Source organism: Ranitomeya variabilis, chromosome 7 (assembly GCF_051348905.1).
Source record: "Ranitomeya variabilis isolate aRanVar5 chromosome 7, aRanVar5.hap1, whole genome shotgun sequence".
Taxonomy (NCBI): Eukaryota; Metazoa; Chordata; class Amphibia; order Anura; family Dendrobatidae; genus Ranitomeya; species Ranitomeya variabilis.
In genome coordinates this window covers 216,657,428-216,683,695 of record NC_135238.1, presented here as the reverse complement: position 1 = coordinate 216,683,695, position 26,268 = coordinate 216,657,428, and positions in this window count along the sequence as shown.

Genomic DNA, 26,268 nt, shown 5'->3' with positions numbered 1-26,268 from the left:
TGCACCACAATATAGCTGTGCACACGGTGTTTTTTCTTTCTTGTGTTTTGTTGCAGACTGGGTAATCTGTAAAAAGAGCAAAAATTGACCCTTCTCCAAATGTTTTTTTATGAGTCATAGATTTATATCACCCATAAAAAGTCTATGGGTCTGTAAAAATAATCAGTGAGCATCAGTGAGTAGTCAGTGTCCAGAACTTTAACATTGATGGCCTACTCTTAGGATAGGTCATCAATGTTTGATCGGTGCGGGTGAGACACCATGCACTCCCGCCGATCGGCTGTTCCCAATGTCAGTGGCTGATATTGCTCAGTTTTGAAGCTGCACAGCTCAGTCAACTGCATAGTGGTCGCGGCCGGGTACTGCATATCCTCTCCGCTACCTATTCAAATTAATATGGGGCGGAAGTGCAGTACCTGGCCGCGGCCACTATTCTGTTGACGGAGCTGTGCAGCTTCATAACTGAGTAATACCAGTCGCCAAAGACACCGAGAAGAGCTGATCGGCAGGATGTCAGGTGTCGCACCCCAACATGTAATATTTCAATGTATAAGAGAAGGTTTATAATTTTATTATTTTACATAGAACAAAATATCTGATGAAACACTGATGGTAAAAACTGACACATGCACCGAACACTAATGTAAATCTGATCCAAAATACTGATGAAAATCGGATTTAAAAAAAAAAAACAGATGAAAATCACTCCAGAAAAATCCCTGACATTTCACTGAGGCCTCAAAATTATTATTCTCATAAAACATGTTTATTAAAAATATATATTTTTAAACATTTTTACCTTTTCTTTATCCAAATTATTGAAATAAAGATAACAAAAAAAATAAAAAATAAAAATCCCAGACTATTTTTAGAATAGTTATTTCCGAGTACCTGATTCTTCTACGCTAATTAATTAGAGTGGACTAATAGGAATTCAATTAATTGGAGATGGCAGTGCTTACTGTAACGGGATAATGTAACAATGGCAGGGGTCACTTATTGCAAAAAGTACGGATGTAACAAGAATTGCTACCCAACTAGTTACAATGTGCGCGGCCGGATAATGCACTTAAAACAATACTAATTAGCAGGCAAAGACAAAGGGTTTAAATTAAAGAATGAATGCTGGGCGCCTTGCTGGCGGCTTGTAAAACAGCATTAAGCCAAGGTAATCCTGTTTTTTAATTCCGACGCGATACGCAAAGTGCAAATGAACTGGATTCGAGGGGTCGAGTTCAACTTCTGAAGAAGTGTGATACATTCACCTGTGACAATTCTTTGCGGAATGATAAAGTAAAAGAGAGTCTCCAAAGGGGTTCTGCGCGACTCCATCGGGTCCCCGGAGATCAGGTGTCAAACTTGTCTATCAGATGCCTGAAAAGGGAAGAGAAAAGGATTACTCAGTGCTATTGTGAGACAGTTGTCATTGACTGATCGGGCCTTTTAAGCCAGCTTCCCCAGTCAATGAAACCACCTGAATGGATGAAAGCGAGACAGCTCCTAACAAACAAGAGACTCTGGAATATTCATTGTGCATCTGTGAAGGAAAGATTAATGTATTAGAAATTAAAATGGGACCGGGACGTATGATCTTGCTCTAACATTTGGCCAGACCTGTGTCACCCTCTGCCTATTGCCTGAAGTCGACAGACAATTCTGCCAGGGTAACGGGAGAATCATTAAGCATCCTCCTATTGTGCATGCTGAATAATAAAACTTTCCCCTATTCTCTGCCCGCAGCTGACAATGAATAATTCTGGAGCTATTTGCAATGTTAACAGCACCTATCTGGCCCATCCATTCCTTTACGATAAGGATGGAAATATGCATTTCAACAGCCTGTACCGATACAGATTCACATGCTTTTCAAAGGACACCTGTCACTCAACAGAAGGACCTGTCAGTCTTTAATGTATGACGTTACCAGGAAAAGGACCAAAGCGATTATCAGTTCTTTCCTTTTTTTTTTTTTCGTCCACCCCCACCCTCACCTTTTTTCTCCTTCCAGATTATAACACCGTTACATTGAGTGTGAACTGACAAGTGATTTACCGTCATGACAAAAATGTGTTGCAACCAAGACGGAGGCCATTCTCTTTGGTTGCCGTCTTCTTTGATCGTTACATCGGTGAAATAGAATATCAAAAGATCTGATCTTGGTCAGCACCGAATGTCATTACGTGGTGCGTTAGTAAGCATTTAATCGGCTGAAAGGTGACAGTGATAAAAGTGGATTCTTGACATCATAATCAGGGAGAAGAAACACAAAGAATTAAAGAGGTCGATAAGGACTGTCTAGTTGGGTACTGAAAATAAAGCTTTTCTTGTTTAGCGGTGGGTATATATGGCAGCATCAGTCACAGTCATATTTAAAGTGAACCGGTCATGTAAAATAACACTATTAACCTCCAGATATTGGGGTAATCTGCAGGTTAATAGCGTTCTTATACTGTGCAGCCACCACTCTGAGAGCCCCACTTCCGGGAGGAAATTAACTTTATTCCTACCGGCAGCCTCGGGCTTCCAGTCATAAGGGTGTGGCCGGCACCACATCACTCACTATGCACTGAGAGGTGATTGAAGCCGTGTCGGTTGTTCCCTTATTACTGGAGGAAGCTGGGAGGAATAAAGTTAATTTCCTCCTGGCAGTGGGGCTCTTAGAGTGTCTCCAAATTCAGTATATTTCAATATGATCGTGCATCTATGGGATGTGCTACAACAACAAGTCTTAATCCATGGAGGCAACACATTGTAACTTACTGGACCTCCTGGTAGTGTCTTGGTGCCAGATATCACAGGACACCTTTAGTTGTCTTGTGGAATCAAGGCCTACATAATATTAGCCACCCACTTCCCTCTGCATTGCACCACTACCTATGAGGGACCCTTTACCTACTCAATCATACAGTATAAGGCTTTTACAAACTAACTCTGATGTGCATTGTAATAAACAATATAGTTTCTGAACCAGAAACAAAATGCTAAATCTAAGACCCTGTTCCCATAAATGTCGTTGGGATCCACTGGAGTTACCATCTGCAAGAATAATCCAGTCTGCTGCACTATTTTTGCTGTAAAAAGTATCAAAAAGCCTAAAAGACCCTATTAAAATCAATTGTGTCTCTTAAGATTCAGTGCTACGGATCTGCCAAAGCCATCATGGCTCCGTTATATGTAGAAGCTTTGGCTGTGATTTAACTGGTGCCTAATTGGTAGTTTTTGGGGTAAAGCCATAAAATAATAAACAATACACAGTGGAATTATAATAAACAAATAACCAACCAATGAGTAAAGAGGCCTCAAGAAAGAAAACTCATCAGTGCCACCCTTCGGAGGTTAGCTTCCGTATAAATCAATTTCCAACTTTGACTTATAATGAACTACCTTCAGAATGTGACAGTAGCGAGAAAGCTCTAATAAAAAAATAAAACTAATTTGCATACATTTTCCCATGAATCTGGTATTATATCTGATAGTATCCCTTATCATATCGCATCGCTCGCTAAAGGATGGGGCATTGACTTATACGGATCCTACCTAAAAAGGGTAGAACTGATAACATTGTTGAATCTATCCAGTAAAGCTTGTGACAGCAACCTTCAGAGATTCATTAGTGACCATGTTGGTTATCATCCCACTGTTTTGGAAACAGAGATCACCAAGTACAAAATGAGATATACTGATATATTCCGGCAAATTGCAGTGATACATCAACCGTCCTCTTCCATTCCTGCTACAGAACTATAAAAATATCACAAAATAGTCTTTGAAGTTTGGTGACTACACGTTTGGCAGCTGTAATATTGGTTATGGTGGTTGTCACTAAGCTAAATAGAATAACCTAAAACAGAGGTTACTCTCTAATTTAAAGGGGTTAGGTCAGCAGGATTTCACCCACTTAACTATTTATATGTGCATGTAGCTCTTTCAAAAACAGGTCCAGCAACAGCTTTACATAGTCAGTCCATTCTTTTTATCCATTAGTCCATTTGTCTTGATATGCATATAAGGCTGTAGATCTGAAGCCTCTGTCACTTCAGCTCTATTCCCCGCCCAGCGTTGCCTCCTCCTGCTTCACTTACAGACTCTATGCTTTGTGACATCAGGTAAAGGAGCCGTCAGTCAAGCAGGAGGATGAGGCACTGGGTGGAGAATAGAGCTGGAGTGACAGAGGCTTCAGATCTACAAATAGCTCTTCAGCCTCATTTGCATATCAATTCCAGGGCTGATTTCTCAGTAACAGAGGAAGCGACTGGCCATGTAAAGGTATTGTTGGACTTGTCTTTGAAAGACCTACAAACGCATGTAAATAGTTTGGGGTGATAAATCGTGCTGACAGATTCTTTTTAAGGGGAAAATATACTTTAACCCCTTTCTGACCTCGGACGGGATAGTACGTCCGAGGTCAGATCCCCTGCTTTGATGTGGGCTCCGGTGGTGAGCCCACATCAAAGCCATGACATGTCAGCTGTTTTGAACAGCTGACATGTGCGCGCAATAGCGGAGAGTGGAATCGCGATCCACCCGCTGCTATTAAATAGTTAAATGCCGCTGTCAAACACTGACAGCGGCATTTAACTACCGCTTCCGGCGCACGGCCGGAAATGTGCTCATCGCCGACCCCGTCACATAATCGGGGGTCAGCGATGCATCGGCATAGTAACTATAGGTCTCCTTGAGACCTCTATGGTTGTAATTCAGCTACATAGGAGCGATCAAAAGAACGTATCTGCACCAAAATGGTATCACTAAAAATGTCAGCTCAGCTAGCAAAAAATAAGCCCTCCCCCGACCCCAGATCACGAAAAATAGAGACGCTACGGGTATCGGAAAATGGCACAATTTTTTTTTTTTAGCAAAGTTTGGAATTTTTTTTCACCATTTAGATAAAAAATAACCTAGACATGTTTGGTGTTTATGAACTCGTAATGACCTGGAGAATCATAGTGGCAGGTCAGTTTTAGCATTTAATGAACCTACCAAAAAAGTCAAACAAAAAACACTAATGGGATTGCACTTTTTTTTGCAATTTCACCGCACTTGGAATTTGTTTCCCATTTTCTAGTACACGACATGGTAAATCCAATGATGCCGTTCACAAGTACAACTTGTCCCACAAAAAATAAGCCCTAAGAAAAATAAAAAAAGTTATGGCTCTGGGAAGGAGGGGAGCGAAAAACGAACACGGAAAAACGGAAAATCCCAAGGTAATGAAGGGGTTAGGGTGTTCCTCTATAATTGTTTTATTCCTATATATATATATATATATATATATATCATGCATGCATTTTATACACTATCATTTTACATGTGTGGTGAAAGGGTTACATTTATACTAGTTGGACTTCATTATTCGGGATATGTCTATCAATCTCCTCATTCTTCACATGTCAGCGTTTTACAATTTCTATAAAACACAGGGCTCTCACTACCCGCTATGAACACAGAACAATCCTCCCTGATAGATGCACAAATTTTCCACGTTTTATATAACTATTTTGCTTTATAGTTTGCTGTAAAAAAAAAAGAGGGAAAAAACATTATATTCTTTTTACAGGGCGCTGTTTTACACCTACTGAGGCTCCTGTGAAACATAAAGTTATCTCCCATACACTTTTTTCCCTTTAAAAAACATGTTTATGGATTTTTTGGGTGTGTATGTGTACATGGCTTTTTTGTTATGATTTGCATAAAATCTTGCTAAAAAAACACTGTGGTTATGCAAAAATCCATAACAGGATGTTTTCTTAGGATATAGAGAAGAGAAAATCGATGTGAATTCAAACAATTTGCAATTCAATTCAAATAAATTGCTAGGAAAACCCCCCCAAAAAAACAGCCATTTTGCACAAAGCCGAAGATTGCATTAACCAGAACAGGCTCACACGACCTCAAATGCAGCCACAAAAGCTTTCCTATAATACTTTGCAACTATCAGATCACATGGTATAACACAGCCAATCAAGAGGGACTATCAAAGTTTGAATCTAAACGGTTATCACTATATTTGCATATAGAGATAACAGGGACTTAAGGCCCCGTCTCACATAGCGAGATCGCTGCTGAGTCACAAGTTTTGTGACGCAACAGCGACCTCACTAGCGATCTCGCTATGTGTGACACGTACCAGCGATCAGGCCCCTGCTGTGAGATCGCTGGTCGTGTCGGAATGGCCTGGACCGTTTTTTGGTCGTTGAGGTCCCGCTGACATCGCTGAATCGGTGTGTGTGACACCGATCCAGCAATGTCTTCACTGGTAACCAGGGTAAACATCGGGTTACTAAGCGCAGGGCCGCGCTTAGTAACCCGATGTTTACCCTGGTTACCAGCGTAAATGTAAAAAAAAACAAACAGTACATACTCACCATCTGATGTCCGTCAGGTCCCTTGCCGTCTGCTTCCTGCTCTGACCGAGATCCGGACGTACAGTGAGAGCACAGCACAGCAGTGACGTCACCGCTGCGCTCTGCTCTCACTGTACGGCGGCTCAGTCAGAGCAGGAAGCAGACGGCAAGGGACCTGACGGACATCAGATGGTGAGTATGTACTGTTTGTTTTTTTTTACATTTACGCTGGTAACCAGGGTAAACATCGGGTTACTAAGCGCGGCCCTGCGCTTAGTAACCCGATGTTTACCCTGGTTACCCGGGTGCTGCAGGGGGACTTCGGCATCGTTGAAGACAGTTTCAACGATGCCGAAGTCGTTCCCCTGATCGTTGGTCGCTGGAGAGAGCGGTCTGTGTGACAGCTCCCCAGTGACCACACAGCGACAAAACAGCGACGCTGCAGCGATCAGCATCGTTGTCTGTATCGCTGCAGCGTCGCTGTGTGTGACGGGGCCTTAAGAACAAGCACACAGCCTGGAAAGTGAGAGCCATGATTGGGAAAACTCTTCTGGAAACTGCTGATGCTAGGTGCTGGGAGAATTGTTATTCTACAGGACTGATAAGGCTACGTTCACATTTGCGGTCGGCGCCGCAGCGTCGGGCGCCGCCGCATGCGTCATGCGCCCCTATATTTAACATGGGGGCGCATGGACATGCGTCGCACTTGCGTTTTGCGCCGCATGCGTCCCTGCGGCGCCCGTGTCCGGGCGCAGAGGACGCAGCAAGTTGCATTTTTGCTGCGTCCAAAATCAATGAAAAAAAGGACGCATGCGGCGCAAAACGCAGCGTTGTGCATGCGTTTTGCTGCATTTTTGTTTGCGTTGTGCGTTGCGGCGCCGACGCTGCAGCGCACAACGCAAATGTGAACGTAGCCTTAGAGCCTTGTTAGGAGCTGTGAACGAGGGGAGAGAGCTAAGCAGTTGACTGCTTTATAGAAGTCAATTGACTGAAGAGAGCTGACTAGGATGTTAGGAGTTAACTCCTTTCCTGGAAAGTAACTACTTCTTCACACTTGGCCAGGCTTTTACAGTCTGTGACATAAAAACTCTCAGGAGAATAAAAGGAGATAGAAATAGCAAGTCAATTGCAAACTTGCTTATTTTCATGCTGTCTAACTAAAGCAACTTAGTAACATGAGAATAACACTTTAAAAGGCATCACACACAATCCCTATTGATCCTTATAACTGGAACTTTACGTGCTACCGTATTCTGAGAAAACCTCCATTATAGGGCATATCATGGAACAAGGCACATTTTTACAGATTCCCGTGGAATGAGAAGCAAAGCTTGCATGTTCCGTTACCATATTCTATAGGTGCCATATTATGGACCCATACCTCCTGTACCAATACAGCCATATACACGAGTCTCAACTGTCACAAAAATAGATGGAATGTTTTTCTTCATTTTTATTTTCCTACTATATAAAATGAAGTACAATACGATGATATTTTAGCATTGCTGGAATAGCGAAGCGACACCACAACGGCCAACTGGCAGTGGTAAATATTTCTGGCTTAGCACGTTGCCATTTCTATTGGCTGCACTTGTACATGACTGGCAAAAGCAAGTACATTCTGTATCTCTGTAACAGTATAAAACAAAGTGTAATTGTACAACGTGGAAAGGTGCAGGTGTTCTGGCCAGGATATGCATGGCAGTAATGTTAAACGAACTTTTATACAAAGTTTCTGTAAGGCTTTGTTTCAACTTTGGGATGTAGTTAGAATCTTGAAATAAACTTTACATACATATAATGAGCTAAGATCCAGAGAATAACGGAGCCAGCATGCTGGACAACATGGATTACAAATACATTTTCAACGAGTGTACGTATCAGGAGGGCGCAAGGTTCTATTAACACCTAATTGCACAATTTGTTATGAAAGCGGACGTTTTAAATCCACTAACAATCAATTTGAAAACTTCCATGAAACAACAAGTCTACGCAGTTTTCAGTTACATGCCTACTATGTTTTGGGCACAGGCATACGGTATGGTATTTTCCAAGTGATTATTTTCTTGTTATCTCTTCTAAATTAGTTTTTTCATTGTGCCGAATTCTTCAAAATGGTGTACACGGATTCATGAATTTTGTGCAAAATCAAAAATACTCTTTTTTTACGTTTTTTACCTTTTAAGGCTAGTTTCACATTTGCGTTTAAAAACGCAGCGTTTAAAACGCAAACGCAGGTGGTGAAAAAACGCATGTAAACGCGGCAAAACGCCGCGTTTTTTAGACGCATGCGTTTTCGCATGCGGTAAAAAAAACCGCGGCGTTTTGCCGCGTTTACATGCGTTTTTTCCTGCGTTTGCGTTTTTGAAACGCATGCTGAGAAGTGTGTGACAGCTGCCAATCATCAAAATCAACAAGAAAACCCACTATAAATAAAAATAGCTAGGGTTGGGGTTAGGGTTAGGGTTAGGGTTAGGATCCCTAGGGTTAGGGGTAGGGTTAGGGTTAGGATTAGGGTTGAGCGACTTTTCCTTTTTTGAGGTTGAGGGTTAGGGTTAGGGTTAGGATTAGGGACGAGTGACTTTTCCTTTTTTGAGGTCGAGTTGGGTTTCGCGAAACCCGACTTTCTCAAAAGTCGAGTCGAGTGAAATCGGCCGATCTTCTTGAAAAGTCGGGGTCGGGGGATCGGCCGAAACACGAAACCCAATGCAAGTCAATGGGAAATCTATATATTTTTATATTTACTTCAGCGCGATATAGCAGAAAAGCCAGTAATTCAATTGCCGGCTTTTCATTTCTCCTGCCTAAACCCGACATGATATGAGACATGGTTTACATACAGTAAACCATGTCATATCCCCCTTTTTTTGCATATTCCACACTACTAATGTTACTAGTGTGTATGTGCAAAATTTGGCCGCTGTAGCTATTAAATTTAAGGGTTAAATTGCGGAATAAATTGGCGTGGGCTCCCGCGCAATTTTCTCTGCCAGAGTAGTAAAGCCAGCGACTGAGGGCAGATATTAATAGCCTAGAGAGGGTCCATGGTTATTGGCCCCCCCTGGCTAAAAACATCTGCCCCCAGCCACCCCAGAAAAGGCACACCTGTAAGATGTGCCATTTCTGGCACTTGGCCACTCTCTTCCCATTCCTGTGTAGCGGTGGGATATGGGGTAATGAAGGGTTAATGTCACCTTGCTATTGTAAGGTGACATTAAGCCAGATTAATAATGGAGAGGCGTCAATTATGACACCTATCCATTATTAATCCAATTGTATGAAAGGGTTAAAAAAAACACACACACAATATTGCGAAGTGTTTTATTGAAATAAACACACAGGTTGTTGTAATATTTTATTGCTCTCTCAATCCACCTGAAGACCCTCGTTCTGTAACAAATTAAAAATAATAAACCAACAATATACATACCTTCCGTAGATCTGTAACGTCCCACAATGTAAATCCATCTGAAGGGGTTAAAATATTTTACAGGCAGGAGCTCTGCTATAATGCAGCTGTGCTCGTGCCTGTAACCCCGGGGAATGAAGGTAATGTAGGTCAATGACCTGTAGTTACCTTCATTCGGGGTGATGCGCCCTCTGCTGGATGTCGTCATGAACTGGAGCCTGGTAAAAGTTCCCAGGCTCGAGGTCATATGAGGACATCCAGCAGGGGGCGCATAAATTACCCCACCATTGAGTGCAGCATAGAAGAAAATAATTAGTAACTATGATGTATCACAAAGTTACAACATATCAGCACTGTATCGGCATTTTAATATTGGCACTCTGTAGAAATATTATTTTGGTGCTGTTTCAGAGTGTATCGCAGTGTTAGATGGTTAGTATCTTACATTATTATGCAAAAATGATCTATCTACTGATCAAATTTGTGCTGAATTTTTAGGAATGAGGTGAACCCAACAAACTTGAACAAATTTGTAATTCTCTTGTCTTTTGTCATTTTATACATTGCAAAAGAATACATCAGCCGTAGAAGGCTCACATGCTCTCGGGGGTAACCTTGAAGGTTTCACCATAATGCCTTGCAGCATACACTGCACACGGCATTGCACAGCTATGGGGGTCTGTCATAGCCTGTATAAAAGCAGAGCAGGGAATGCAGCAGCCATTTACGGGAGAATCTGGGTCATGAGAAAACAACAGAGCTCACAGCTTAGCAATATAGAATATAGGAGAGAAAAATATAGGAGAGAAAACCATGAAACAATGAATAAATTGTACAGATAGTGTATGACTGCACAGCAGCGAAGAAGTTTAGACTGTTGGTTACCTCCAATTACCATTGGTTTACCCAGCCATATATGTGGAGGTTACTTTGACATTACTAAACCTGAGTGAAGGTGATTGGATACAGTCTTAGTGCACACATGACTTTTCAGGTGTAGCAATTCAAGCTTTTTAGCAGTGATAAGGTGTACACACAGGCACTTGGTTCTGGGGCAAAATAGTCTTTGGTTTATTAAATCTTATAAACCTCCAAAAATAAATAAAAGGGCTTTTCTTCAGTCAAAATAGAACATCCAATAACAAAAGAAAACAGTCCTTTCAACGTAGGCACAGTACAATGTACATGATTTTCCTTACAGTGTAAGTTACTCACTGCAAGGGCTTCAGGCACGGTGTGGTCATCATGAGAGCTCACACTTCAAATCCGCTGCCTCAAACACACCTGAGCTAGTTCAGCTGCCTTTTGTAGGAACTGCAAACTCTGGACTAGAGTTGTGGGAGCGACCATTCCCACCCAAGCTCTTCTGGTCGTGCCTAAAACCCAGGAACAAAATCTGGTCCCATTAAAAACTACTCAGCAAGCTATTTTTTTTGCTGGAACATTCATTTCAAAGATTTACATCACCGAGGCTAGCCACCTCAGTGACATATTTCCAGTCCAGGACTTTACCATCTGCTCTTTTATATAGGAAAACTGGAAGTGAATTACAAGTCACTTTTCTAAAAAATTTTTAGCAAAACTGAATTTCAAAAGATTTACTCACCTCTATTATTTACATATATGAACAAGGTACCAGACCACAGAGGTATCACAGACAGTATCATAAAACCCAAAAACTTAAAGGGACTCTGTCACCTGAATTTGGAGGGAACAATTTTCAGTCATATGGGCGGGGTTTTTGGTTGTTTGATTCTCCTTTTCCTTACCCGCTGGCTGCATGCTGGCTGCAATATTGGATTGAAGTTCATTCTCTGTCCTCCATAGTACACGCCTACGTAAGGCAAGATTGCCTTGTGCAGGCATGTACTACGGAGGACAGAGAATGAACTTCAATCCAATATTGCAGCCAGCATGCAGCCAGCGGGTAAGGAAAGGGTGAATCAAACACCCGAAAACCCCGCCCATATGACTGAAAATTGTTCCCTCCAAATTCAGGTGACAGAGTCCCTTTAAGCATTTCCTATGGATTTCTTTGCACACAGCAAATGTGGACAGAATGTATGAATGAGTGATTGTCTCTAGAAATATTTCAGGAATATACATTAGGTGACGATGAACCCAAAATGTCAGTCACCCGGTGTTTAAAACTTTATTATTAATTGGCTACTACATCCAGACTCCTTATGGACGTGATCACCCCTGCAAACCAGAGAAAGGGTATGATGAAGAACTTGTAGGATACAGTCATACATGCCCATTAATGATTGTAATTGTGTCTGTTGGGACATGCAGCAGTTCCAACACTACAACTAATTATACATTCACTACATCTTAATTAGTCAATTACTGTTCCAAGAAATAACTATAGATTTTTGCAGGGATGGCAATCTATGTGTTCATTACACAGTACATTATAACATAGCCATAGTGACCAACACATCTCTGGTGATAAAATTTCAAAATAACATTCATTGATTAAATGTATTTATAATACAGTTTTTTCTCATCCTTTTTTTTTTTAAATATATCTACAGAAAATTATAAAAAAGAAATTATATACATATTTTATATCAAAATATTAAAAAGTACAATTGGAATTTATTTAATTTACACAGTTAACATTTGCTACACACAATTAGAGAGGCAACTCTTCAAGGTATTTCTATAGCTGTTTACGTACATATGAATACTTATACTTGGACATCTTTGACATCTAAATGTATCCTAGCATCATTCATTAGTGGTCACTCCAAACAAGAAAGTAACTTCCATATTCTAAAGAATTCCATACACATTAGATAAAAATTGTCTGACGAACAATTGTTCATTGATGACCACAAACACATCTCAGACTACATTGGTCAATTTTGGATTTTTTTTCTGCCAATGAAGCAACACGCCCAAACATTGGTCGTTCTATCATTGAAATAAATGGTTTATTGATAGTCCCAAAAACATGCCAGACTACTTTAGGCTGATATTGGATTTTTTTGCCGATGATACAACCAGTGATGACCCAACACGTCCAACCGGTATCATTTTTCCTTGGCCGGTTTGTCAAAAATTGAAACAAAATGATTGCTTCCACAAGTTTAGCCCAACCAGTTGAGGGTTATTCGTTAAGATCAAAATAAAGTCTGCTATTTGATTTCAGTTTTATCTAAAATTTAAGGGCTCCCTAAGATGATTGCGGAGACCAGTCTTAAGTACTGCGCCACATCTCCTAATAATGTCAAGCGGGGCAAGCTGCTGTACTCAAAAAAATAAACAGCACTGTGCTGTTCTGGACAATAGCGGCTAATTGCTGGTGGTGCCAAATGTTGGTCCACCACTGATCTGATATTGATGATGATTGGTCATCAGTATTTTAGTCCAGGACAACCGCTATGGGGAAGGGCGTAGCTATGAAGGGTGCAGAAGTACCCATTGTACTTACAGCCCAAACTCCTCTTCTGTATAAAAAAAACTGGTTTTACAAATGCTACTTGAAAACTTTTGAGAAGGGTCATTAGGGTTATTCCATAGGTCAGAACACAAAGCAGTGCATGTCTCATCCATTTATATTACATACTTCCCCAATATGCTACATTCCAATCACAAATATTACATGTCCCCTTTCAGCACACCCCAAAACGAATGCAGACCAAACATGAATAACCTCAAAGTCATTGGGCAGGGCACATCACCGAGCGGTCAAGGCTGTTCTCTGATCATACACACTGCTCAGTTCAGGTGATTGACGTCTCACTCAGCCTTTACATATACTACAGTGGTTTGCAATAAAGGTGTTCTCCAGTAAAAACAAGTTATTACCAATCAGATAGAGGAGACTTGAATCAATTGGAAGAACGGGGAACTGTTATCCCAGTTGGGGCATTTTTAAAAGCATTTCAAAATAGAGTCGCAAGTCAGATGCCGGACCATCACTCCATTGATTCTCTATAGAGCGGCTTTAAAAAGCCAAGCGTAGCGCAAGGCAGCCATATAGCGAGTGGATGGAGCAGTGGTTGAGCAGGAGAACTGCCACTCCATTCCGACAAGGATAAATGTTCCCTGTTCTGATGATCGGTATGGGTCCGGCAAGTTGGTAGTAGTCAGACCCCCACTGATCAATAAGTTATCACCTATCCCCCTTCAGTAATAATGTCCCTGAATTAGCCAGTATAATATTCGCTATTCAGGCCCACATAGAGTAATGATGTCCCTGATTCTGGCCACAATTCTTTCCTCCAATATAGTAATATGTCCTGTCTTCTGGCCCAGATATAGTAAAAATGTCCAGTATTCTGGCCCCGATATGCTAATTCCCCCTCATACAGTGTACTGTCTCCCAATGTGGTCCCTATACAGAATAATGTCCCCCTTTTTGTTCCCCTTACCCAAACACTAAAAAACAGCAAAGACGTTGAATTGTGAAAAGTTGGAAGCAGAAGAGTTCACAAGTTCAGAGGTAAAGAAACACTGGTTACATTATCTGTAAATGGCAAAAGAGGAAGCCATCACTGACAGATGCTGCCCATCGATTTGACAGATAGCTCTCGTCCCCATGTTATTCTATGGGGCGGCCATGCACATGTCCAATTTTTTCCTTGTACCGAGTGTTTGTGCATTCTTGCTCTCATCAGCACCCTGCGATGCAATTGTAGGGTGTTGATGGGTTACTATAACAGTCACTGCCATCTTGGTCCTCCACTTCAGCTCAGCTTCATAGGAAACTGCGATTTTCACTGTATATTGAAATACTATGGTAATGCAGTATATAGGATAAGATGTATCACGTGATTGCAGGTTCGAGTCCTCTGCGGGGATTAAAAAAAGTTTTAAAAAAATAACCATATTTTATATTGGGGAGTTCATAAGAGTACAATCTTTCAAAATGTAAAATTAATTAACCTGGTCGATAAACACGGTACAAAGACAAAAGAAATCAGAAAGGTCAGAATTGTGGGGGGAGCTTCTGTCACCATGCCTCCCAATAAACACAGATTATATATATATATACACATACATATACACATACAAGGACGTCACGGTGTCTCAGTGATTAGCACTGTAAGGGTACGTGTCCACGGTCAGGATGGCCGGCGGTATCGCCGGAGCGGCGAAGCCGCTCGGCGCTAAGCCCCGCCCCCTTTCTGGGACGCGATGATGCCGGATGTGTTAACTGTACACATCCGGGATCATCGCACCCTCACATAGCGCCCTGTGATATTACTTGCGGCGACGCAGCGTCGCCACAGGTAGCACGGACATGCTGCGATCTGAAAAGACGCGCAGCATGTCCGGAGTCGCAGGGAAGTCGGATGCGTGTTTCCACGCATAGTGGACACGGGATTTCATAAAATCCCCTCCACTATGCTGGAACATCTGGACGCTGCGTGTTTGACGCTGCAGCTCTGCGCAGCGTCAAACAAGCAGCGTTTACTGACCGTGGACACATACCCTTACTTTGCAGCGCTGGAGTCCTGGGTTCAAATCCCACCAAGGACAACATTTGCAAGTAGTTTGTATGTTCTCCCCCGTGTTTGCGTGGGTTTCCTCCAGGTTCTCCAGTTTCCTCCCACATTCTGAAGACATATTGATAGGGAATTTAGACTGTGACCCCCAATGGGGACAGCAGCAATAATATCTGTAAAGCGCTGCGAAATTAATGGCGCTATAATAATTATAAGCGAATAAAATAAATAAAAGTAAATGTATTCTAAATTGGTTTCCATAAAACCATCAGCTCAATCAACCGAAAAATAAAAATGCTACGGATCTTGGAAAAGGGAGACCATTTTTTTTTTTTTGGTTTACAAATGGTGGAATTTTTTCTTCACTTAAAAAAAGACATATTTGATATCATTGTACTGACCTGGAAAATAAATTATATTTATCACAGAGTGCACACCATAAAAAGAAGGAAAAAAAACATAGTAGAATTGCATTTTTTTTTCACAATTATACCACACATGGACTTTTTTTTTCCTGTTTTCCAGTACTTTGAATGGTAAACTAAATGGTGTAATTCAAAACGACAACTAGTCTTGCAAAAAATAACACCTTAAACTGCTATGTCGATGCAAAGATATGAAAGTTATGGCTTTTTGAAGAAGGGTAGGAAAAAAAGAAGAGAAAAATTAAAACCGAATATTGGTCTAATAACCTTCTCGCTTATCTCCTCTCTAAAGACTAGACCGTTTGAGGATTTGGAACTCGCTAAGTAACATCCTATAAAAGACTCCCTTTCAAGATCAATCCATTCCCACTAAATATAACATACTCACTAGTCCTTTCAACAGAGAGTATAACGTGACCTCACATGGTATGAAATTGTTTTGGGCCTCTACTCCACCCCCAAATCATTCACATCAATCTTTTACAACAAAGAGCTAAAAGACAGCACCGACTCAATCCCACTTTATCTCATCCTGGAACATGGACTTACAAGTCATCTGGTGATAATCTGTTGCTGATAAAACAGTGAGTTTATCAAAACTACAACAGCCAGCCCAGTAAGTGATATAACTGGAATCAGTGTCTATATTATTTTGCTCTCAGATAAGGTGTCAAACCCTGGTGACAGATTCGCTTCAAACTCTTCACTGGGCACTTCCCAAAATGTAAGATTTTTTTTTCAGTAAGGCAAAATAAAAAATAAAAAACAGAAACAGACAAATTAAAAACATGCACAAAACCAATGTGCCGCAAGAAGAATAAAAGTCTACGCTGAATTAATGAGACAAGAAATCACAGGAGAGATCAGTAAATATCCAAGGAAAACTTCCTCGAACTGATAGCAAACATGTGACCAACAAATGCAAAATATATATATTACACACACATACACAAAGTGGCATGTAAAAGTTTAGAAGACACCCCCTGAGGAAGCGTAAGCGAAACGAAGTAGGGGTTGAGGAAGTGCGGCTGTTCAGGTGTTTGCTGCAGGTGTCCTGGCTAGGGTTGAGCGAAACGGATCGGACATTTTCAAAAGTCGCCGACTTTCAGCAAAGTCAGGTTTCACGAAACCCGACCCGATCCCACCGTGGGATCGGCCATGCGGTCGGCGATCTTCGCGCCAAAGTCGCGTTTCATATGACGCTTTCTGTTGTGAACTCTGTTTGTGGGCTCCCTCTGGTGGCTACTGTTGGTACTGGCTGACTTCTGTCTCCTATTTCCAGTGCACCTGTTCCCATCAGGAAATGGGAGTTTCCTATATAGTCTGGCTTCTCAGTCATTCTAGTGCCGGCTATCAATGTTACCAGAGTCCATCTGTTGCTTGCTACCTGCTCCAAAGTCTGCTTATTCAGCTAAGTTGGATTATTTGTATTTTTTGGTTTATGTTTTGTCCAGCGTGCATTTGTGTTATTCTGCTGCTGGAAGCTCTAGTGAACTGAAATGACCACTCCGGTGTCATGAGTTGATATCGGAGTTAAGTAATTTCAGGATGGTATTTTGTAGGGTTTTGAGTTGACCGCGAAGTCCTCTTTTGTATTTTCTGCTATCTAGTTAGTGGGCCTCTCTTTGCTGAACCTGTATTCATACTACGTACGTGTTTTCCTCTCAACTAACCGTCATTATATGTTGGGGGCTACTATCACTTTTGGGGTTTCCCTGGAGGCAAGCCAGGTCTGTGTTTTCCTCTATTAGGGGTAGCTAGATCTCCGGCTGGTGCGAGACATCTAGGGATAAAACGCAGGTATGTTCCCCGGCTATTGTTAGTTGTGCGTTAGGTTCAGCATCGCGGTCAGCTTAGATTCCATCTTCCTAGAGCTAGTCCTGATTTTGACTATGTCCCTGCCATTGAGAATCATGAGAGCTTTCCCCGCCATTTTTTCAGCCAATGAAGGAGTGTGGGCAGCGTGATGACATAGGTTCCGGCTTGCTTTGTGCGGCGTCACAGGGGGTAAAACCGCCATCTTAACGTTTGGGATATAGCGATTTGCACAGTGAAACACAAACTTTGCAGGGACGGAGGAAAGAGAGAGAGAGAGAGAGAGAGAAAAAAAAATCCCCATTGACTTGCATTGGGTTTCGTGTTTCGGTCGGCCCCCCGACTTTTCACAATAATCGGCCGATTTCACACGATCCGACTTTCGAGACAGTTGGGTTTCACGAAACCCGACTCGATCCTAAAAAAGCAAAAGTTGCTCAACCCTAGTCCTGGCTATAGAAACCATTTGAGGTGATGTACTAATGAAAATGATTGACAATATCTATACCACTTTGGTAGAAGTTGCATTTGTAATTTTTATACTTGGCATTATCCTTGGTCTATTGTGTAGCATCCATCCTACTTATAAGGGTCTATATACTTTGCATCCATTGTTGTGAGCACTTCCTGTGATTTCTTACAGCACTTTATTTTTAGTATTAGTAGGTTTCTTCCATATATATGCTGCATCGACCACCTTCTAATTGCTCACCTAGCCCAGAGGAATCTCTTTATAAGCAAGTACAATTTCATAGTAGGCTTTTATTTGGGGACCTGAGGCAACTCCGCTATTCTTTTTGCACTTCCTCCCATTGGAGGTCTTTGTTTCCACCCTGTTTTGTATTTTTGTGAATTATTCTATGTATTAATAAATTATATTTTCTGTTTTAGCTATAAGCTATTTTGGTTCTTGCTGCAATATTCACAGCTGCTAGGAATTGTTGATCATTATACTTTGTTTGAAATGTCTAGCACCTTAGATATCGCATTTGGGATATGTGTGATCAATATAATAATATGTAGCAATGAAGCAAAACTAAAACTTATTAGGCTTTTGGAATCAGTGATATATCTGGAGTTCAAAGAATGCAACATATGCTGGAATGAACGCCCTGCCTACAGAAAAGCAGGGTGACGGCTTGGTGATGCCTACAGAGAAACATGATGGTGGCTTGGTGATGCCTACAATGCAGCATGGTGGTAGCTTGGTGAAGTATAGCAGTGGCTCAGTGATGCTGTCAGCTAAGCAAGCTTCTAGATTGGTGATGCCTACAGTGAAGTTTGGCAGGTTCTTGGAGAAGTTTTTGGGGCTAGTTTGCACTGGAAAACTGCAATATATGGAGGACAAGATGGGAGAGAGAGAAGGAGGGGAAATGTGTATACTTTTAATCTATCAATTACACTCTGCTGGCGCCTGCCTAATCTCAGTGTGTCAAATTGCGTGGGATATTTTTATTGTTGTATCGAACCTCAAGCTGTTCAAATTCTTTTTGACGCACGTCAATCCGATCGTCTCTAATTAGCTGTGAGCTTGTTCTTTGTTTATTAATTTATTGTAAATAGTAGAAATTTTGCAAATCTTGTTAATAAACCCAGCAAAATTAGCCATGGGGGAAGGGGTAAATAATTTTGATTGCAAATGTGTATATATGTTTGGCTGGGATACCACTGCCCTAAAATGTCAACTGCACATTTCAATGCATCTGTCTATACAGGACATTTTCACCAAACCGTAAAAACTGGACTTGATGTGGCTAATGCTTAAATTGTCAATGGGGAAAAGAAAAAAAAAATGCAAAAAAATAAAAACCAGGAAAAATAAAAAAAAGGCAAAAAGAGAACAACCTTGGTCTGTATATTTCCGGCCTTTTAGCTCTAACTAAATCAAACAAAATTAAATATATTACATCAGAAATCTCCGGCCATATCGCTCCTATGAGCAGAATTTATGCGAATGTATTTAAATGTCACTTTGCTATCAAAGTAAACTGATCTGTTTGAGAAAAAAAAATAAATAGCGGAATAATAAACAAAGCTGAACGGTTTATTATAGTTTATTATATACGCTGTCACGGAAAACACAATGGACGCGCAACTCATTATATTTCAAGAACACTGATCACTTCTAAAACAAGTGAGGCCTGTGTGCGCTGACTGCCAATACATGCAAGATAATGAGTCGCCCAGTGATTTCCCATAGGAAAGATAATTTATCCTAAGTATATAACATGTCAGATTGCTACAAGTTCTAACAAGGGTTTAGAAGGCAAATTCACACATATTTATGTAAAACACTTAACTCTTTCAGTAGCAAAATGTCTGAAATATCTCAAAGTAAAACTGATGTAATTTACAGATTTTAGCAAACCCCCAACCCGGGAGACATTAATAAAAAATAAACAACAACTTACATTTCTTCTCATTTCAGGGATTTTAGATTAAAGGGGTTGTCCTGTGACAAAATATCCCTTTCAATTAGATATGAGATATCTTGGGGTACTTTCACTTTGCGTTCTGCCACCCATTTGGTGGTCCCATCAGGGCTTACATCCAATCCCCCCGCAAAACTTGATTCGGATGTATGTGCTTACAGGGCCAAAGACTGGGACCACTAAATGGGTGCCAGAATGCAATGTGACAGTACCTTTATTGATTGGCAGGGTCCGGGCGATGGGACCTGTATCAAATCGGCAGAATGGAGCACTTTTGTCCCTGAATTCCTGATGGCACTCGGCCGTGTTATACAGCGAGCCCTATCTGACGTTTTATCGGATAGCACTCACATCAATATTATACTATGGGGCACTGCACAGCTGTGATTTGTTTCTCATGCTGATTCGGCATGAGAAAGAAAAAATGATCGCAGCATGCAGCAACTGGCTCCACAAATCATGTCACATGTACCTGTATAAGTCTACGAGTCTGCATGAACCATCAGACTGCACTCGGATGTCATCCACAGAGACAATGGCAAAGATGGAGAAAGTAAGTTGACATCCGTGTGACACTTGCCGGCACCTAGGAATCAGTGGTACTGTTTGCACTGATGCCCGGCGCTGGCTGCTGGAGACAGCGCTCATCATTTTCAGGGGACAATTTTCTCATGGTGAACTGCGATGATCTCAGTGATGTCAGCGCAGTTCATGGGCTCTCGGCGAGTCATTCTCTCCTGTTTTTCAGCATGAGAAGTAACCTGAGGCCACCACTCATGCTGATGAGAAAATGTCGCACAGATGGATTACGGCATGGGATACTATGAGTTTTTTCAACTTCGGACAGGTGAGGGATGTTGTTTTTTATTTATTTATATATTATTTTTTTTTACAGGGGACAGTGGCTTCAGATTATTAGGTGTTAATGTGAGTATAATGTGTTTTTATTTTATTCTTCATTTTACACTCAATGAAGACAGCAGGGGCTGACTACAACTCTCATAATTGTCCCCTGCTCACAATGACTGCCGGGAGAGCAGGCAACAATGATGTGAGCTGTCTTCTGCACCCGACGCCTGAGAGCAGCGGGAACTGTACTGCTTCTTCCCAAGCGCCAATGAGTGTGATAATGATGCGGCCCACAGGCAGCACACGTATGAAACACATGGACACAGGTGAAGGAGGCCTTTTTGTGATAAATAGTTTTTTTGTGACTTTTAGCACAAAAAAAAAAAGAAGAAAAAAATCAAATAAAAAAAATGCATGAAATTAGAAACTCCACCAGAAACTTTACTACAGGTGGAACTGTAATGAAATGCACAAAAAAGAAGGGACATTTGGTAAAAGTCGCATTTTGTGAATATGTCTAGAACATCTGGATAAGTAAAGCTGTTTAGGGAACAAAAATGTGAAAAAGAAAAAAAGGAAGAAAAAAAAGAGGTGCAAATAGTAGAGAGAATAAGACGCAAAGGCACTAAAAAGTATCAACCAGCACTGATGAATCAGGGGTGGTCATAAAATTGCCACTGACCTGGTCTCCTGTGGGGAATAACGAGGTTGCATGTTCCTGTAGTAGCAAAACCAGAATTGCCCTAAAGCACAGACAAATCAATATCATTATAATTTGCCAAAAATAAACTGGGGGAAAAAAATAGTCAGGAAATATTTCCTTGCACTTCCATAGTTGTCTATTAGGGATAGTTAGAAGAAATGCATTTTTTGTGTTAGTACAATAGCTCCCTCTAGAGGTGTTCAGTATATTACACTTTACACATTCTCCAGTAACAAAAGGCTGCAAACCAGATCATGTACCTATATAATTAATGGGCTGAAGATTTTACTTTGATTTACTTATAACAATATTCTATTTACTGGAATTTGGGAGTAAATGAAAAAAAAAGTAAATCAAATTGAATTTGAGATCTAATTATTTTGCATCTTTGGTGTATTACAACAAGCAGTCACACACAGGCCCTGGTGACTGGAGAGACTCAAACGTCCCTCTTATAGCAACACGAGTATTATAAATCGCACATAGTAGGCGGGGGTCTTGTTACAGGTTTTGCATTAGGTCCAAGGAGATGAAAGTGGATTTTGAATTAAATGTTTTCTGCAGTCTTATGTAAAAGAACAGGAAAAAATCAGCCATGCTTACCAAGATGTGGGTGCAATACTAACGCACTGCAGGATGGAGCAAGCTGCCATAGTGAAAAGGCGGAGAAGGTACAGGTGCAACATACTGATGAGGCAAGCATTCACACACCGACCAGCCATGGAGGAGGGAGTCGCCTAGAATGGTAAATGCACATGTATAAAGCTTGTATTGAGCGCCAGTCACACAGATACGTGTAGTGTACCATTACTGGTGTCCATGCTATGAGGTCAGGCAGTCTGCCCAAAAACGGACCAATTAGTTTGATCAAACTTTGGTCCGAGCTTCATCAGTTTTCCCCAAAAAATGTAGAAAAATAAAAGTTTCTCCACCTTCTCCTTTCTGACAGTCTGTGAAAATCAGAGTGCAGTCCAATTTTTTTGTTTTCAATATCAGTCATGTTTCTGCAATTTTCTGTGGACCACGTGCTCAGTCCACGAAAAATCACGGATGTGAAAGACTATCACAGGTATGAGTGCTATCCTTGAAAACCAAACACAGCATTCATATGCGAAAAACAGACGTCTGAATGAGGCCCTACTAAACAGAATCCCTGAAACAGTTGTAAAAAATGTGAATTAACCGCAACTGTGGAAGCCACAATGTGGCACCAAACACGCAGAAATCATAGTTTATATAGGCAATTTTCTGGGCTTGTGTTTTTTTCTAGGGAAGATAATGCTATAGACAGATATCCTAGGTTTGTGTACCATAGAAATTATATTTACGAGAAGTGGACATGGCAAAAAAAGATTAATATTTAGATAATTTTTTAGTGAATTCTACATGGTCCTGAACCTTATGATTCACTTCATGGTCTCATTCTGACGTGCGTTTTTCACTTATGTGTTCTCGCTGTGGTTTTCACAAATATAACACATACCTATTACAATTTATGGGGGGGTTGTTTGCAGATCGTGTGTCCATAAAACAATCATTGACGCCTGTGCGATTTTGATCTGAGTCACAGATCAAATGTACACATAGAAGTTTAGGGGTCCATGACCATCATTGATAGTACGAGGTGACAAACCGTGCTCTGTCCGTGATTAAAGGTACCGTCACACTAAGCAACGTCGCCAGCGATCTGTGACGTTGCAGCGTCCTAGGGAGCGATATCGCTGTATTTGACACGCAGCAGCGATCAGAATCCCGCTGTGAAATTGCTGGTCGCTGCTAGAAGGTCTGCACATTATTTGGTCGCTAGGTCGCCGTGTATCGCCGTGTTTGACAGCAAAAGCAACCATACCAGCGACATTTTACGCTGGTAACCAGGGTAAACATCGGGTTACTAAGCGCAGGGCCGCGCTTAGTAACCCGATGTTTACCCTGGTTACCAGCGTAAAATGTAAAAAAAAACAAACAGCACATACTCACATGCTTCCCCCGGCGTCCGCTTCCCACACTGACTGAGCGCCGCAAATTGAAAGTGAAAGCACAGCACAGCGGTGACGTCACCGCTGTGCCCTGCTACTGCCGGCGCTCAGTCATTACAGGAAGCGGACGCCGGGGGACGCATGTAAGTATGTACTTACATTTTACGCTGGTAACCAGGGTAAACATCGGGTTACTAAGTGCGGCCCTGCGCTTAGCAACCCGATGTTTACCCTGGTTACCCGGGGACCTCGGCATCGTTGGTCGCTGGAGAGCGGTCTGTGTGACAGCTCTCCAGCGACCAAACAGCGACGCTGCAGCGATCGGCATCGCTGTCGCTATCGCTGCAGCGTCGCTTAGTGTGACGGTACCTTAAGATTGTAATGTATAAGAAAAGCTTTGTCAGTTATTTAGTTATTTTTTCTTATGCGAAAATTACTGATGGTAAAAACAGAAACATGGACCAAACACTGATGGTGAAGAAGGCAACATGGACCAAACTGATTACAAAAATGGAAACATGGACCAAACACTGATGGTAAAAATGGAAACATGGACCAAACACTGGTGGTAAAAACAGAAACATGGACCAAACACTGGTGGTAAAAACGGAAACATGGACCAAACACTGATGGTAAAGAAGGTAACATGGACAAAACAATAATGGTAAACAAGGTAACATGGACCAAACTGATTACAAAAATGGAAACATGGACCAAACACTGATGGTAAAGATGGAAACATGGACCAAACACTGGTGGTAAAAACGGAAACATGGACCAAACACTGATGGTAAAAATGGAAACATGGACCAAACATTGATGGTAAAAATGGAAACATGGACCAAATACTGATGGCAACAACAGAAACATGGACCAAACACTGATGGTAAAAACAGAAACATGGACCAATCATTGATGGCAAAAACAGAAACATGGACCAATCACTGATGGTAAATTGGAAACATGGACCAAACACTGATGGTAACAACAGAAACATGGAGCAAACACTGGTGGCAAAAACAGAAACATGGACCCAACACTGATGGTAGAAAAAGAAACATGGACCAAACACTGATGGTAAAAACAGAAACCTGGACCAAACACTGATGGAAAAAATGGAAATATGGACCAAACACTGATGGTAAAAATGGAAACATGGACCAAACACTGATGGTAAAAATGGAAATATGGACCAAACACTGATAGTGAAAATGGAAACATGGACCAAACACTGATGGTAAAAAAAGAAACATGGACCAAACACTGATGGTAAAAATGGAAACATGGACCAAACACTGATGGTAAAAAAAGAAACATGGACCAAACACTGATGGTAAAAAAAGAAACATGGACCAGATACTGATGGTAAAAACAGAAACATGGACCAATCACTTAGGGTAAAAATGGAAACATGGACCAAACACTGATGGTAAAAACAGAAACATGGATCAAACACTGATGGTAAAAATGGAAAACTGGACCAAACACTGATGGAAAAAATGGAAACATGGACCAAACACTGATGGTAAAAATGGAAACATGGACCAAACACTGATGGTAAAAAAAGAAACATGGACCAAACACTGATGGTAAAAACAGAAACATGGACCAATCACTGATGGTAAAAATGGAAACATGGACCAAACACTGATGGTAAAAATGGAAACAAGGACCAATCACTAATGGTAAAAATAGAAACATGGACCAAACTGATGGTAAAAATGGAAACATGGACCAAACTGATTACAAAAATGGAAACATGGACCAAACACTGATTACAAAAATGGAAACATGGACCAAACACTGATGGTAATAATGGAAACATGGACCAAACACTGAAGGCAACAACAGAAACATGGACCAAACACTGATGGTAAAAACAGAAACATGGACCAAACACTGATGGTAAAAACAGAAACATGGACCAAACACTGATGGTAAGAACGGAAACTTGGACCAATCATTGAGGGCAAAAAAAGAAACATGGACCAATCACTGATGGTAAAAATAGAAACATGGACCAAATGCTGATGGTAAAAACTGAAACATGGACCAAGCACTGATGGTAAAAATGGAAACATGGACCAAACACTGATGATAAAAAGGAAACATGGGCCAATCACTGATGGTAAAAATGGAAACATGGACCAAACACTGATGGTAAAAACAGACACATGGACCAATCACTGATGGTAAAAAACGGAAACATGGCAAAACACTGATGGTAAAAATGGAAACATGGACCAAACACTGATGGCAAAAATGGAAACATGGACCAATCACTGATGGTAAAAACGGAAACATGGCAAAACACTGATGGTAAAAATGGAAACATGGACCAATCACTGATGGTAAAAACGGAAACATGGACCAAACACTGATGGTAAAAATGGAAACATGGACCAAACACTCAAGAAACTTGAATCAAAAACATTGATGACACTTTGATTGTTTTTTGTGTATGTGAAAAATCCCTGATATCTGAATAAAGGTTGAGATTAGAGATGAGCAGTGTTCGAGTCGAACTGTTCGCCAATTTCAAATTCGAGCTGTTTTGGGCGGTGTTTGAGTCTTTCGACGAACCCGAACAATTTGCTTAAAATTCGGCTGTTCGAGTTTCTGTTCGATAACTGTTCGCTCACCAAAAGCCTAGCTTGATTTGTACATTAAAACTGTTTATCATTGTTAATGGACTGTTTCAGTGTATAGTGGGCGGGGGGGCGGGGGATAGATCTGTGCTGAAATAACGCCGATATCCTTTTTTTTTTTTCTTTCCCGCATTTACAGAGGGGCGGTGCAGTCTCTCAGCCTATCAGCAGTGTGCACACACACAGCAATGTGCATGTGATGCAGACA